The sequence below is a fragment of the Rhinolophus hipposideros genome, assembly GCF_964194185.1.
Source record: "Rhinolophus hipposideros genome assembly, chromosome: 3".
NCBI lineage: Eukaryota > Metazoa > Chordata > Mammalia > Chiroptera > Rhinolophidae > Rhinolophus > Rhinolophus hipposideros.
The window spans coordinates 40,956,994-40,972,209 of NC_138049.1; positions in this window are offsets into that span (position 1 = coordinate 40,956,994).

Sequence of the window (15,216 nt, forward strand, 5' to 3'; positions counted from 1 at the left end):
CACTTTAGCCACCCTGGGGGATGATGGGAGGGTTTCAAAGAAAGCTAGATAGAGGGTATGATGTTTAAGTGAAGTCCCAAAACATGAGTAAGAGTGAAAACTATTAATAATCAAATAAATTATAGAAAGCTGTTCTATATAAAGGGGGAAAGCGGGCGCAGCAGCAGAAAGTATGTTGAGAAGTATATTCAGGGAAGTGCAGTCACTTTGGTATTATTAGAGAGGAGTCTTGTGTGTGTAGAAGTTAGGCCATGAATGAATGCCAAAGGCTGGAGTTCTTTCACAAGGATCTTAGGTCTTTATCATGTGGGTGGCCATCAAAGTATCTGGCAGAAAGATGACAGATTTAAAATCCCAATTTAGGAATGTCTCTGTCGTGCGGGGCGGCAGGCGGGGCGGCCTGCGGGGTCTCTGCTCCCGCTCCCCACATAAGAACGTAGGACACAGTAAGGCCAAAAAGGAACACCCACGGAGCCATAGATAGGGGAGTCAAACCAATATATTCTCGCTGGCGGCTGGGCTGGAGACACAGGAAGCAGGATCTACATAATCTGCCTAACAGCAGTCCGCGCTTGCCAGCCACCATCTTCTTGCTAGCTCCCATTTTCTCTCTGCTAGCATAGCCACACCGTTATATTAGTGGCCAATGGCTTACGGGTTACAGCTGACGGCCAACTAGCCACAGCTGATGGCCATCTGATCACAGTTGATGGCCATTTACTACCCGAGCCAGCACCCTTCTATTTTGAGGCCGAGAGCCTGGAAACTGTTCTCTGGGGCTCTGCCCCCACAGTCTCTCTGATACAGGGTGGAGGATGAAGTCTAGTTGGGAGAGGATCAGCAACTATACCAGGAATGGAAAAGAGAATATGTATATTATTCAAGCTAAATAGGAGGTAGCAATTTATTTGAAGAAGGATGAGGTATAGACTTCTAGTTTTCTTTATTGAAGGGTGACGTGGTTTAGAGTAAAAGATGGAACATTGAATTTGAAGTACGTGGAGTAATTTCAAAATATATCAAGCATTCATGTGAATGTAAGACTCTGAGCTCAGGGGATAGATCAGGGCTGGTGATAAAGATTTGGATGCCATGTTCATATCACTCCCATACTTATAAAATAGATAAAGGCACAAAATACCATTGTCTCTAATCCTGAAATTCTTTTTAGCTTCCACTCCTTCTCCTTTCTTTTCACAACTTACTGTTTGAAGGAACAGTATCATTGACTTGTGACCCAGTAATTCTGAGCCCACCGAAATCTGGCTTCTAGTTGCACCACTCTGCTGAAATTATTCACAGAAAAGTTTCCTGTGATTTTTCATCTGTCAAATTCAATGGTCATTTTTAAGCATTCATCTCCCTTGAATTTTAATATTTGTGGTATAATTCCTCCTCCTTGAAATTGTTCTTCATTCCCATGATATTTTAAAGCTTTCAATTAGCAAAACTCTTTAATTTGATGCAAAGGCCCTTTGGTTCTGACATCTCTGACCATTCAGTTTTGGTCTTTATTGCTGGTATGTCTTCCTTTCTTGATTCTAAAATGTGGTTATTCCACAGAGTTTCACCCTCAATCTAAATTTCTTTTCTCTCAACACACTCCCTTGCTACAATATTATCCATCTTCATGTCTTAACTTTGACTGAAACAACTCCCAAAACCACATGGTGCAGGTCACTCTCTAACCAACTCATCTGCTTGTCTCTCTAACACTTCAAATCAGTATGTCTAAAATTTAATTCAGTATTTTCATCTCCTAACTCCTCCTTGTTCTGTTTTCCCTTTCTCAGCATGTTGTACCACCTTTGGGCTAGGCTGAACCCTGGAATTCATCCTATCCATCCTTGATGCCACTATTTACTTTACCCTTCTACACCTTTAATTCATCATCTGTATTATTTTCTAAGTCCTGCATTTTCTCAAAACTTCGCCATGTTCTCTACCCCTGTCACTGCTTTCTTAATCCAAGCCTGTATCACCTCTTTCATATTGTTGCAGTAACCTTCTCATTTGACTCTGGTCCCTCAATGTTTCATTTTAAACATAGAGAAATTCTCAACAAACTTTCCACTCATTTCCACTAGACATATTTCTATAGTTAAAACCTCTTTGTGTTATTCAGTTGTTTTAAGGCCTGCAATAAGTCAAATGTTCTTATCCTGATTCCCAGATTCTTCAAGTTCTTATCCTGATTCCCAGATTCTTCAATTCCACCAACATCTACCCCTTCCTATGTGATGCATTACCCTTGAGATATGGCCAAGTGCTGGTGATTATCTGTACCCACGCCTCAGAGCCTGCCTCTTCTCTCTGCCTTGATGTCCTCTCCACCCCTTGTTCTCCTGGAGCACTCTAGCTAATCCACCAAACACAATTCACGCATCTCTCCTTCTACCAAGGCTTCCTTTCTGCTTCTGTCACAGCACCTATTGCATTTTATTGCATTTACTTGTTTTCGTTTATTTTGTTCAGCTAATATTTAACAAATGTCTACTATGTGACAGGCATAATTCAATGCCTAGGGAATATAAAAATGACAAAAGACAGACAAGTTCTTTCCTCTCAAGGAATTTACATTCTAGTGTTTTCACCATTGTGCAGTGAACAGCCATTTCTTTAGTAGCAGCTCTCTCCGCTGCTCTTTTCTCTCTACCACCACTACTGTCATCACCACAGTTTAGGTTCTTATGACTTTACATCTCTGTTGTTGAAAGATTCCAAATGAGTTACCTACCGCAGGAGTCGCCTTCCAATACAAAGAGTACATTATCACAGACCAGTGATTCTCAAGTTAGTTCCAGTACTATCATTCTCCTATTCAGAAAAATTTAATAACCTCCTATTGCCTTCAGAATTAAGTTAAATTCTCCTATCTTGCTAGCAAGACTTTCCACACTCTTATGTCAACATAGACTGAATGTTAAAAAACAAAATAGGATATTAATCCTAGGTTACTGCTTAACCTAAATGTATTCACATACAAGATGTTGATAATCTCTCATAAGTTGTTAAGGGTATGAAATATTCTGATGTACATGAACATGTTAAGAAATGAGTATTCTGTGATTTCATTGACTCATTGCTTTGTTGATGTGAAAACAGTTTCTTCTATTGATATGAGAACAAAGCTAGGAGAGCTTCAAGATTCTTGAATGTGATCGCATAAAACAGAAAAACTGTTGTGCCAATAGAACAATAAAAGAAATATTGTTTCATAAGAGTTGTAAGTTTTACTACAATTACATAGCTTTCAACAATTAATCCAGAAGAAAAAAAAATCAGAAATTAAGTTCTGAATTCCTTGAAGGCAAAACTACATCTATGCCATTGTATACAACAACTAAGAGAATGACTATTGTACTTTCATTTTTCTGTTAACTTTTGAGGCTCTTAAAATTAATGGGGTGTAAGTTAAATTATTTTCTTACTCTCTTTGGAGTAAAGGGTTTCCTCTTTTCTATTATAAAGGCAATATCTGAATATTATTTTTTAAAATAATTAAATAAAACTAAGCAAAAAGAACCTATAACTTTATAACCAACAAACAATCCTTCATTATATCAATAAACAAACAGGTTAGCCATTCTCTAAATCTATCATTTAATAAAGCATTTACCTTTTGTAATTTTTGCTTATTTCCTGTCCCTGTCCCCAATAAAGCAATGACAGATACATGTTCACAAGCTTCCCTTTTTGGGATGGCAGCTAAATAATGTAGTTAAATTACTGAGTGTGTTTATTCTCCAGGTGAAGAATACACATTGTACTGTAAATCTGATTCCATGGGAAGTCTACTATTTCAAAAGAACTATTTATTATTGACATAGTCCAAGCTAGTAAGAAAAACTCTTAATTATTCCATTCATAGTGAATATTAAGATTTGATATTTCTTGCTTTCTGTTTGTGGAAAACATAAAAGAATTTATTGGATCAGGAGATTTTAAAAAGTATAAACCAAGTTTTGGAACATTAGCTCATGCTTCTGTTAATGTCAAGACTTTTCTTTCAAGTATCGTCCCTCAGAAAAAATATATATACTTCATTTGATCCTCCAGGTTGGGGGAGAAAATAACAAATCACTCTGCTACGCACATGACAGAAAGAGTTGTTTTCCGTTCTCCTCTAAGACACAGTGCGTATTGTGTTCTGGAGCTAACCCTAATAACCTAGTGTGCAACTCACTGAGAATGAAGTTAGCAAGTCTCAAATCAAAGCTTGTAATGAAATTCTTGTGGAAGCTGAGAAAACAGAAGTTACAAGTTAAATGCATAACTAAAAGGGAAGAAAATTTACCTATCCTATTTCATTGGGCATTGGTGAAATGAATTGCTATATAAAAGCAATGACTGTCCAATAATTTTGTATTCATATAATGTACATTTATAAACAGATTTCTGTTTTCTGGTAATTAAGCTTTTCTCTATAACCATATACAAGGAGTTTTGATGGGAGAAATGGAGGAAAAAAGGTCCTTAGGAATGTTGGAAGAAGAAATGCCATAGGCACACAGTATTCTCTGAAGCTCCTTGCCAGGAACACTTACATGTGTCCTCGTCCTTGGTATTAACTTTATGTGGTAACCTGAACTTCTCAAAGAGACATTTCTTGATATTGCTACCAAATCTTAATTGTGCCCTTGTTTTCTTATGTGACAAAATGATGATAAAAATGCATGTCCATTCTACCATATAAGGTTATTATAAAGATCAAAAGAGATAATACATATTAAAGTGCTTTGAAAGCTATAAATTACTATTCAAAATATTATTACTATCCTTATCACGGCTATTATTTGTTTTCACAATAATCCTGTGAGGTCGGTAACTATTACTAAGGAGGAAATTAAGGAACAGTAAGATTAAGTGTCTTGTTTGAAGTCACACAGCTATGTGGTGGTCAAATAAATATGAATTCAGACACCCTAAGCTGCTATAAGACCATACAGATTCGTGTACATTGAAATCAGAGAGAGAAGAGATTTCCCGAGTTGTATAGGAACACATTTTTCATGTCTTTGATCTAAAATGTTTAAACTTTTAAAGAGATTTATGAAATACTCTTACAGACATCCAAGTCAAAATATCAGGTTACAATCATAAACTTGTTTTTCCAGTGAATCAATCAAAACCAGATATGGAACAAGAAGAAAACTGTGTGTTTCACGGAGTGTTTACCCAACCAGAAAAAAACAGATACTATTTTCTCAGATTTTCAGATACAGGATGTTCTTTGTAACAATCCTTATAATAATAATTTTTTTCCAATTTCAAACACCTTAAATGTCCATAAAGAATCCACTAAATAATGGTGCATTTGTACAATAAACGACTGTTCAACCATTTGAAAAAGTGAGGTAAGTTTACATGAATAGATATTGAAAGATCCTGCCAGTCATTGTGAATGATATAAACTGGTTGCAGAATAGTATTAATTTTTGCATATCTAATATACATTAAGATTGGAAAGACAAGTATCTAACTAAATACTAGTTCCCCCTCAAGAGTGCGTGATTGAGTAGACTCACTTTCTATGTTGCTTTATGGTTTGAATTTTCATGACAATGAGCATATTTTATTTCAGAATAAAATTTAAATAAAAATAATTTCTTAACCAGTCCATTTGCTGATTTGGTGTCATCCTAATGAAAATCATGTTTTATATGATAAAAATTGAAAAATGATGATAAAGAATATTTTAAAACAGAATGGTAATGATATTTAATGATAATGATTAAAACAGAATGATATTTTAAACAGAATGATAAAATAAAACTAGAAACAACCTATTTCCACTATAGAAATAAAATAAATTATAACATATCTTTATAACAAAATATTAAGATGCCACTTAAAAAAATAAATATGAAGATTAGGCTGCAATATAGAAATGGTTTATGACCTAATAACTGAAAAATTTTAAATGTTATTGGTATTTTAATTAGAACTCTGTATAAAGGTGGATGAAAATTATAATAGAAAATATTTGTGTTCAGGATGTGGGATAATTTTAGGTTATCTTTAATGTTATTTTAACAATATGTATTTAAATCACCTAATGAAGTATATTGAAATTACAGATAATAAGAGAAAGATTGTTATCATCAACTTGCAACTCTATGGCCACTAGTTAGGACGAAAGGACACGATAAAGCAAATGTAATAATGTGAACTGTGTGCCAAAGAAGCACAATTGTTTTCTAATACATAAACACCAGTTTCAGTTGTCTGGAGACTGAGCAAAAATGCAATGAAAAAAGTAATGCCTGAAACCACATTTATTTGTAGTGGAAAGTATATTATAAACTGTCTATTAGATTTACTTTGGGGGAGGGGGTTATGACACAAAGCTCACAATTTATTTCCAGGCACATCACATAACCATTTAGTAGCTTAGGCTCCACACTGGCAAAATGGCTACAGTAGTCACTTTTTTTTGCACACTTGAGACTGGTTTATACTTAGAATTTTCAATTACCGAAAGAAAATACACATATTTTAGATTCAGAATACAGACTGTGAGTTACTTGAGGACAGGGACAGAAGTCATCCCCTTCATATTCCATGAATTTAATAAAATACCCTTACTCTACCCTTACTCTACTGGTGTTCGTACAATTGGAAATTCTGCTGCCACCTGGTGGGCAATTCTACTCTTACTTTTTATTTATAGGCAATATAACTGGAACAAGATCCTCATGGAACACTTTTAGAACAATTTCATAATAAACACTAATATTGATGTTTCCATTTAGTCCAATATTGATGAATACAGGAATTAAAGTAAAAAATGTGTTTTATTAGTTTACCAAACATAAGTAATTAAGACATAGTAACATAAAGATATATTCTTAGAAGCAAAGAATTTTTTTTTCTATCTTAAAATTCTATGCCATGCAAGCTTTTAAGTGAAGATGAGGATCGTTTTAAGAAATCTATTGGCTAAATGAAATTCATCAGTATACCAAAAAATAATATAACATGACAAGGAGCTTTAATCCAACCATCCAAAGTCTGTTAATGTAATATCCTCATTTTACATGAAAAAAAACGTAGAAACTCTTTTCAGTTATTACTCTTTTATTTTTTAAAAAAATATCTTTGCAAATTAAGAATAGAAGACATATTCTTAACCTGGTCAAATCTATCTACCTGTACTGTGTTGAATATTATCCCCCTTGCCTCTCCAAATTCATGTCTACCTGGAACCTATGAATGTGACCTTATTTAAAAATGAGATCCTTACAGACGTAATCTAGTTAAAATACAGTCATACTGGGTTAAGGTGCACCCTAAATCCAATATGACTACTGTACTTGTAAGAAGGAAATTCGGACACAGAGACAAACACACAGGGGAAAATGCCATGTGAAGATAGAAGCAGAGATTGGAAAGACGCATCTATAAACCAAGGAAAACCAAGAATTGCTGGCAACCACCAGAAGCTAGAAGAGGCAAGGAAGGATTCTTTCCTAAAGCCTTTGGAGGAAGGATGATCCTGCCAACACATGATTTTGGACTTCTAGCCTCCAGAATTGAGATAAAGTAAATTTATATTGTTTGTGACAATTTGTTATGGTAGCGCTAGGAAACTAATATACCACCCAAGCTTTCAAGCCAATTGTGTTAGTCCATTCAGGCTGCTATAATAAAAATGACATCAACTGGATAGCTTATAAACAGCAAACATTTATTTCTTATAGTTCTGGTGGATGGTAAGTCCAAGATCAAGGTGCTGGCAGATTCTATGTCTCTTAAAAGCCTGCTTCCTAGATAGCCATCTTTTCACTGTAACCTCTATGGCAAAAAGGACAAGCAAGTTTTCTTGGGCATTTAAAATAAGGACACTAATCCCATCCACGAAGGCTTCAGACTCATGACCTAACGACCTTCTGAAGGCCCCATCTCATAATACCATCATCTTGGTGGTTAGGATTTCAACATATGAAATTGGGGGTTGGGGAGTGGGATATACACATTCAGACCACAGCACCAATATTAGAATTCATGGTGAAACTTTAAAAGTATCCCATTAAATTAAAGAACAAAATACATTATTCTATCTTCTCATAAATACTGTTCTGGAGGTCATAGCCAGTGATTATAAGGAGGTATAAAAGTGGGAAAGAAACAAATAGGAATGCCTGATTTTTGACAATATAATTATATAAATAGAAAATTCCAGAATTTGTAGAAGCCAACTAACATAAGAAAGTTCATCAGGATCGATGTATACAAAATCAGTATAGAAAATTCAATAGCATTTCCATACATTATTATTAACCCATCAGAAATTATCATGGAAAAAAATATTCATTTGCCCAAGTAATAAAAACTATAAGTTACCTAGGAGTAAATCAACTGATATACAGTATTACCTTTATGGAGAAATAACCAAATGTTTCTGAAGTATATAAAAGAAAACGTGAATAAAGAGAGACTTCTAATCAGGATTAGAAGACTTGCTATCATAGGAACAATAAAAAGTCTATATAATTAATTCTCCACAGATTAATTCAAACACATTTCAGTAAAAATCCCAACAGGATTGACAAACCGATCTTAAGATATATAGGGAAGAACAGAGTCAAGATACTCTTGTAGAATCAAGGTAAAGGGATTTAAGGTAGCACAATACTGGTGAAGGGATACATGATTCAACCAATGAAATACTGAAATAAAAAACCAGGTATACATTTTGCCTACATTAAAAATCAGTGCAGAAATATGGATGGTTTATTAAATGATGGCAGGGAAAATGATTCTCCTTATTGAAAAAAAAAATTAGACCCCTAACTCATAGCATACAAGAAACAATAGATGTTATATATCCTCAGATCTCACGGCAAGTTACTGGGCCATCCATGAAGACGAAAAAGAAATCACCAAAAAGAACTTTGTGGTTTATAGTAGACATGTGGACATACTGATGGATGTCCATTTATGCATGCTGTATTTCCAAAATGAAATAAAAAGTAACATCATATATTTCCCATTCTCCCTTGCTGCTGCTATGCCCCCATATGAGATTTTGATTTAGCAGTGACAAATGTGAAGAACTAGGCAGAGGCAACATGTTCTGGGGTTAACAGTGGCGGGTTAACAGTGGCAGCAACAGCTGCCCAACCAGGGCAGAGGCAGGGTGGCTCCAGAGTTGGAGGAGGCAGAGTTCCTAACCAGGCCAATTCTGTGGGTGGTTTTCCAAGAGCAGTTATGGAAAGCTTAGCTGAGAGTCTATTCCTCTAGCATTCCCATGATACCATAAGCTTTATAACATCCCTAATAATCCCTCCAGTTTAGACAAATTAGAAAGGATTCTGTCATACTCAGAAGATACAGGATCATTATCACCTACATTATGAATATTTAAAACATTGGAAGAGCCAGGAGAGAGGGACGGTTTAAGAGAGAAATTGTTTGAGAAAAATGTGAAGTGCTTCCGAACTCCCACTCTGAGATTGGCAGGAGGGGGTTGGGAGAGAGAATCCTTTCTCTCACATCAAACCAAGGGAGAGAAGTTTTGAAAGAACCAGTTGGAGAACTTGACACATGTACTCTGGAGTTTGACCCATGACTTGAAATTTAAAGGCAAAGGTTGTGACAAAAGCAGCATAGAATAGGTGTATCAGGAATAAGCTCTAACTCCACTGATATAGTGAGGGGTGCATGAGGGTATCTCCCAGGAAGAACACAAAGCACCCCCACTCAAGGAAAAGAATCAGCTTGTAACACGCATCAAACACAGAGAGAGTCAACATCAGAACACAAAAGAATCTCTCAAGTAAGACCTTTCTTGTCCCTTTCCTCTCCTCCCAACCTTTTTCATTCCCAAATTTGAGGGATCCCTAGAGGACTAGTGAAGGGGACAAGGGGTTAGGGCCATCACAGGTTTAAGAGCATAAAGTGGGGAGGTGATAGAAAAGAAACAGACCATACGCTCCTTTCCCCATGGCAGGCGTTCATCTGGGAATACACCTGAGTTCAAAGAGGGAAACAAGTTTAATTTTAAGTAGAGTTCACAATGTTTATCATTATAACTATATTAGACATTTAATTTCTAAAGTGAGACCTTCTTAGGACTACAAATAGCTAGTTGACTCAAAAAGTAACTTAAATAGTTTAGAATCTGCCCAACATTTCATTCAAGAGGCCAAGAATAGTTCAAAGGATGGATTTAAAGGGATAGCATAGGGGTTGGGTGCAGGGGAGGTAGGAAAATAAAGTGTTCTACCTATCCATTTTAACCTATAATGGATACAATAAAGATTTTTATTTATGTTGATTCAGAAATTTCACTTCTGGGTAAATACCTCAAGACAAACTATTACGCAGGTGCCCAATGAGATATGTCAAGAATGTTCATTGCAGCATAGTTCATAATAATGAAAAAATGGAAAACAGGAGATTAGATAAACAATGGGTAAAAAATAGACAACTACACAGCAGGTAGAATGAATGATTTAGTGATAGAGGTAGTAATACAGACACATTTCAAAGACATTGTTGAATAAAGAGAACATATGTTAGAAGGTTAAGTACTCTATGATCTCAACTCAAGAAAGCCTCCTCAGTGATTGGGGAGATTAGGGGGAAAATACTGAATGTGTCTGGCCCAGTTTCTTCCTCTGTGAATCTTGCTGCCTGCAGAGAGCACACGTTCTGTTCTGTCCCCCATGCCACACATTTCACAAGGCCAATGCTGGTGCAGTTGGGAGTTCTGCAGGTCCAGGTGGCCTGGGATTTGAGTCACTCTACTTAATTATAGGGTTCAGTATGAAAGTCCACTTGCCTTACAGATGCCAGACCCTCCGATCAACTTTATGAATAATACAGGTAAAACTTCGGTTTCCTGTCAGCAAACTCTTTTGTTTTATTTTTCAACTGGCAGGAAATAAAAGTGTCATTTATTGGGCCTCCTCAAATACCCCAATATTCTACATTTAGAATAGTAGCTATTAAATCTGGAGACCTGCTACTGGCTTTAAGTTTAGGGAACTGCTACTGGCTTTAACATGTTTCTTTTTGTACTTTATTATGTAATTCACATTTTAGTTTTTCTCTAAATTTTCATATTATTCTCCTTTGTGCATTTTTTGTACATTTTGTACATTGTGATAGAGATTCATCTTACGTTTAATTAAAGCCAGTACTCTGTAAGGCTTACTCTGTAAGGCAGGATATTTTTCATTTATGTGTAACTAAATTTATTCTCTAAAGGCAATTGAGATAGTATACATAAAAGTGACCTCACAATTCAATCTTTTAATAAAACACTTACACAACTGCCAAGGGCTGCAAGCCCTTCTTTAATGGCCTCTTAGAACAGTCTAGCTTTTTATGAGCTAGCTTTCAAGATTTTAGATGACTACTAGAGGAAGCAAGGAAACACTTCAAACTCAGAACATAATGGTTGTAACAGAGGTAAAGACTATTTAACACTTAGGTACGTACGTCTCCATCCCATTTAATCTTTTTTGCATGATCTAAACAGAACTTTATTATTGAATAATACATCTCGTCCCGTCAGTGTCATAAATTCTTTTGTTTTAGAGTTAGCATTTAGTCAAAGTACACATAAGACATAGAATTTAAGTATACAATTCAAGGAAAAGTTGTTTTATATATTTTTAATGTTTGATTTCTGGATACGCTGGATGTGGATAATTCTTAGATATATAGTAGTACTAAGCTTCTGAGACTAGATATTTAATCTATACTTTCTGGTTGTTGAAAGAATGAAGGAATTAATGAGCAAATAAAATAGCTGATTGTTAACCTCTATAACATTTCGTCTCTTATTTATCCAGTTCGACTGTAAAAAATTTCCCTAGATTTTGGTTCTTTAACCCAACCCAGACCTCATTTACATGATTTGTGGTAGTAGTGCCTTGCCAATTACCTTTAACAAATTTTCTTGTAAATCTTCATTATCATAATCATAAATAATGATTAAGCTTCCACTTGTTGATGGTGGTGTAATGGGAAATGGGGAAATGTAAGAGAGAAAAAAACTTACTCTGCCGTTTTAATTACTATGCCTAAACATTATATTTCACACTGAAAATTAGCAATCAGTATGAGTAGCTCCAAGTAAAAAGGTTTGAAAGACAAAAAGAAATTCTTCTGATAAATTGATTTTTAAAATTTTTATCCCTGAATAGGCAAAACATTCAAATAAGCCCAATTTCTGAGAAAACATGACCACATAAGCCAAGAGACAAGCAGCTGAGAGAAGCTGAAGAATTGTGCAAACACATGTAGGGCAAGAGGTAATTGTCTTAAGGGAAGTTAGGGTGGCATCATCCACATCATGATTATGAAAGAGCAGCCTTCTTTAATTGTAACCAGTTAGGTAAGGTATTATATTTATAATAGGTGTTATTAATTTTGCAAGACCACTTTCCTATGTGTCTGTGAATGTATGTGCATGTGTGTGTGTGTGTGTGTGTGTGTGTGTGTGTGTGTGTGTGTGTGTATGGTATGGGATGGGGGCTGAAGAAGAACTAGTAAGTCCTCATGATACTGAAGCATGCAGATTTGAACCACATAAAGTCATTGTTGTACCTCATGGGTGAAAACTCTGTAGCAGATTTAATTCTTGGGACCACAAATTGCTCACTTTGTTTTATAAGACTGATACCAGGAACTTTGGAGTTTGAAATCCATCACTGCCCTTGCAGATGCACCTTCTCTGTCCTGAGGGCAGTGTGTATAAACAGTACCGCATAAGACTGCATGCATTTCAGATTTGCTAGTTCTAGAACAAATAAAAGCTATGTATTATGGAAAATATAAAGGCTTTGAACAGTGCAGGAAGCAGTTAATCCAATCTGTTTTCTTCTGAATGTATGGCTCAGACTAATGTTTAGAACAATAGGACAAGTAACAACCAGTCAGAACTCGGGCATGGCCTCATGAGCGCTGGTCACACACACAGTGCTTACCCAGCGGTCCAAGCCAGAGCTAAACTGTGGGTAGCTTCCCGATGTTGTGCAACCCTATTCCACAGAGTAATCCAATGTGGCCTACCTACTTGTGGTTAGTGACATTTTAAATGTCTAGGGATATGACAAGGGCAGAAAATTTGAATCAGACTATATAAAATATCAAAGCAGAAGGCTAGCAAAGAGTTCTCCCTGCCTCATTTTGCTTTATTTCAGAGTTGTTTTTGTAGCCTATGTATAGGTAGGAATGCAGGATGCAGGGTTAGAAAAAGAACAGGGAAGAAATTGGCACCACAAAAGTTTTACATGATTACACTTACGTTTTAGAAAACTACCTCTGGGGGCTAGGCAGAAAAAGAACTGACCAGAAATGGGGAAAAGACTTTGGAGGTCATTATAGTGGGATGGTTGAGAGAGAATTAAAGACTGAATGGTAGCAATGAAAATGGGAATTAAGAGGAATAACACGAAGATGTGTATGTAGGAGCTCATTAATGGTTTCTGAGGTCTCATTTTGAGCTTTTGCTGCTGTCATAAGTACATGCTTAGTATCTCGTCAGCAATAGGCCCTTGCCTGGACCACCCACTTGATAAGGTTAAAACACTGGAGACCGCTGTAAGCTGTGTCTGCAGGTAAACTGCCACTTCAGAACTTTCCCTACAGAAAGACTAGTAGGGCTGGCAAACAAGTGAGTTAAGTTCCCTCCCAGCCCCTCCTTTAGGCAGAAGGCATTTCCTGAGGAGGAAATATCCCAGCCAGACTGGGAGCTTCTCAGAGATAGCTCTGCAGCAGCCTTTGCATATCCCGTCTTAGCCCAGTGCCAAGCACAGTGGCTTTCATTAATAAAAAATAATAATTATTATTAAAAAAATAATTTAAAAATGACCTACACTTTCCACCCAGTCTACATAACGACTTTATTTAAAATGTATTCCTAGTTATAACTAGTATATCTTAAGAAGTAACTAAATTAACTGTAGGACATGGAAACATAAACCATACTCATCAAAAACAAGACTTGAAGGAGCAAAACGTATAAACAAACTAGATGACCCATAGGACTGAAAAACAGTATGCTACAGAATGGGTAAACTGAAAACACCATGGATTAATGTTAAGCTCTGTGAGAAGCAAAGATTTTTGTGTGGTTACCTGCTGCAACCTCAGAGCCTAGAACAGTGCTCAGTACATAAGAGGCATTCAATGAGTCAATGAGCTGTCCTGGTTAAAACAACAATAATAATATAAAGAAAGGAATACAATTAGCTTTTTCTTCTATTAGAAGTTGACTTGAGTCTTTTCAAAATTTGTTCCAAGTCTAGAACTAAAGAAAACATCTCTCATACAGCTGTAAGTAATTTTTTTAAATGTAGGCTACTGCCAAATAGTGATATTTTAATCCCATCAGGAATAGAGAATAGAATGCAAAATTGTTCTTTCTCTCATGACATAAGTCCTTATTCTCTTGCCTTGTCTTTCTGCAATGCTACAGAAGCCTGAGACAGAAAATCATGTGTAAATGCCTGACATTTAGTTTTCTCCAGGGAATAAACTTATATAGCTCATTTAATGTTCCTTGGAGAACTATTGGTTGACTCGCAGAGATGTTTTTCTCTAGCTCTCCAGATATTTCTTCTTAGTAACATGACGAAAAATAAAATATTAAAGTAAAAATAACACATTTGAATAATGGGAGAATTATCAAGTAGCATATTCTTGGAACAATCCAATATTATCTATGGCAATATACTTATGCAGAAATTCATTCAGTTCATTTTGTAGCGCATCCTCAAGTATTTCAGTCTTTTCTTAAACTAGCCCAGACGGAGTCTATTTTACTACTGAAGACTTTCATGCATGTGTTTATTTATTTAACAAATACTTATTAAATATCTACTAAGTGCCAAATTTTCAGCTACATCCTGGGGACATTGTGGTAACTAAGACATAATCCTTACAGTCAGAGAGTTCATAGTTTTCTACAATTCTCTACAGGAGATTTCACAAATTGTGATTTGGAACTCATTAAACAAAAATGTAAAGGGAAAGAAACCATAACATCTTTTGAAGTGTTCTTTTGTGCCAGGCACATTTAGAGGGGTTTCCCTAGCCACTGTCCTTTCTAAATAGCTTCCATGCTAACCCTGCTTGCTTTTTCTTCTTCTTCATCTACTAACCCCCACTTGATATTGTTCTCTGCTTTATAAAGCTTTGAGAAGTAGCTGACAAGTAGTAGTTTTTTTGTAGTCATTGCATGAATGAACCTTAGAG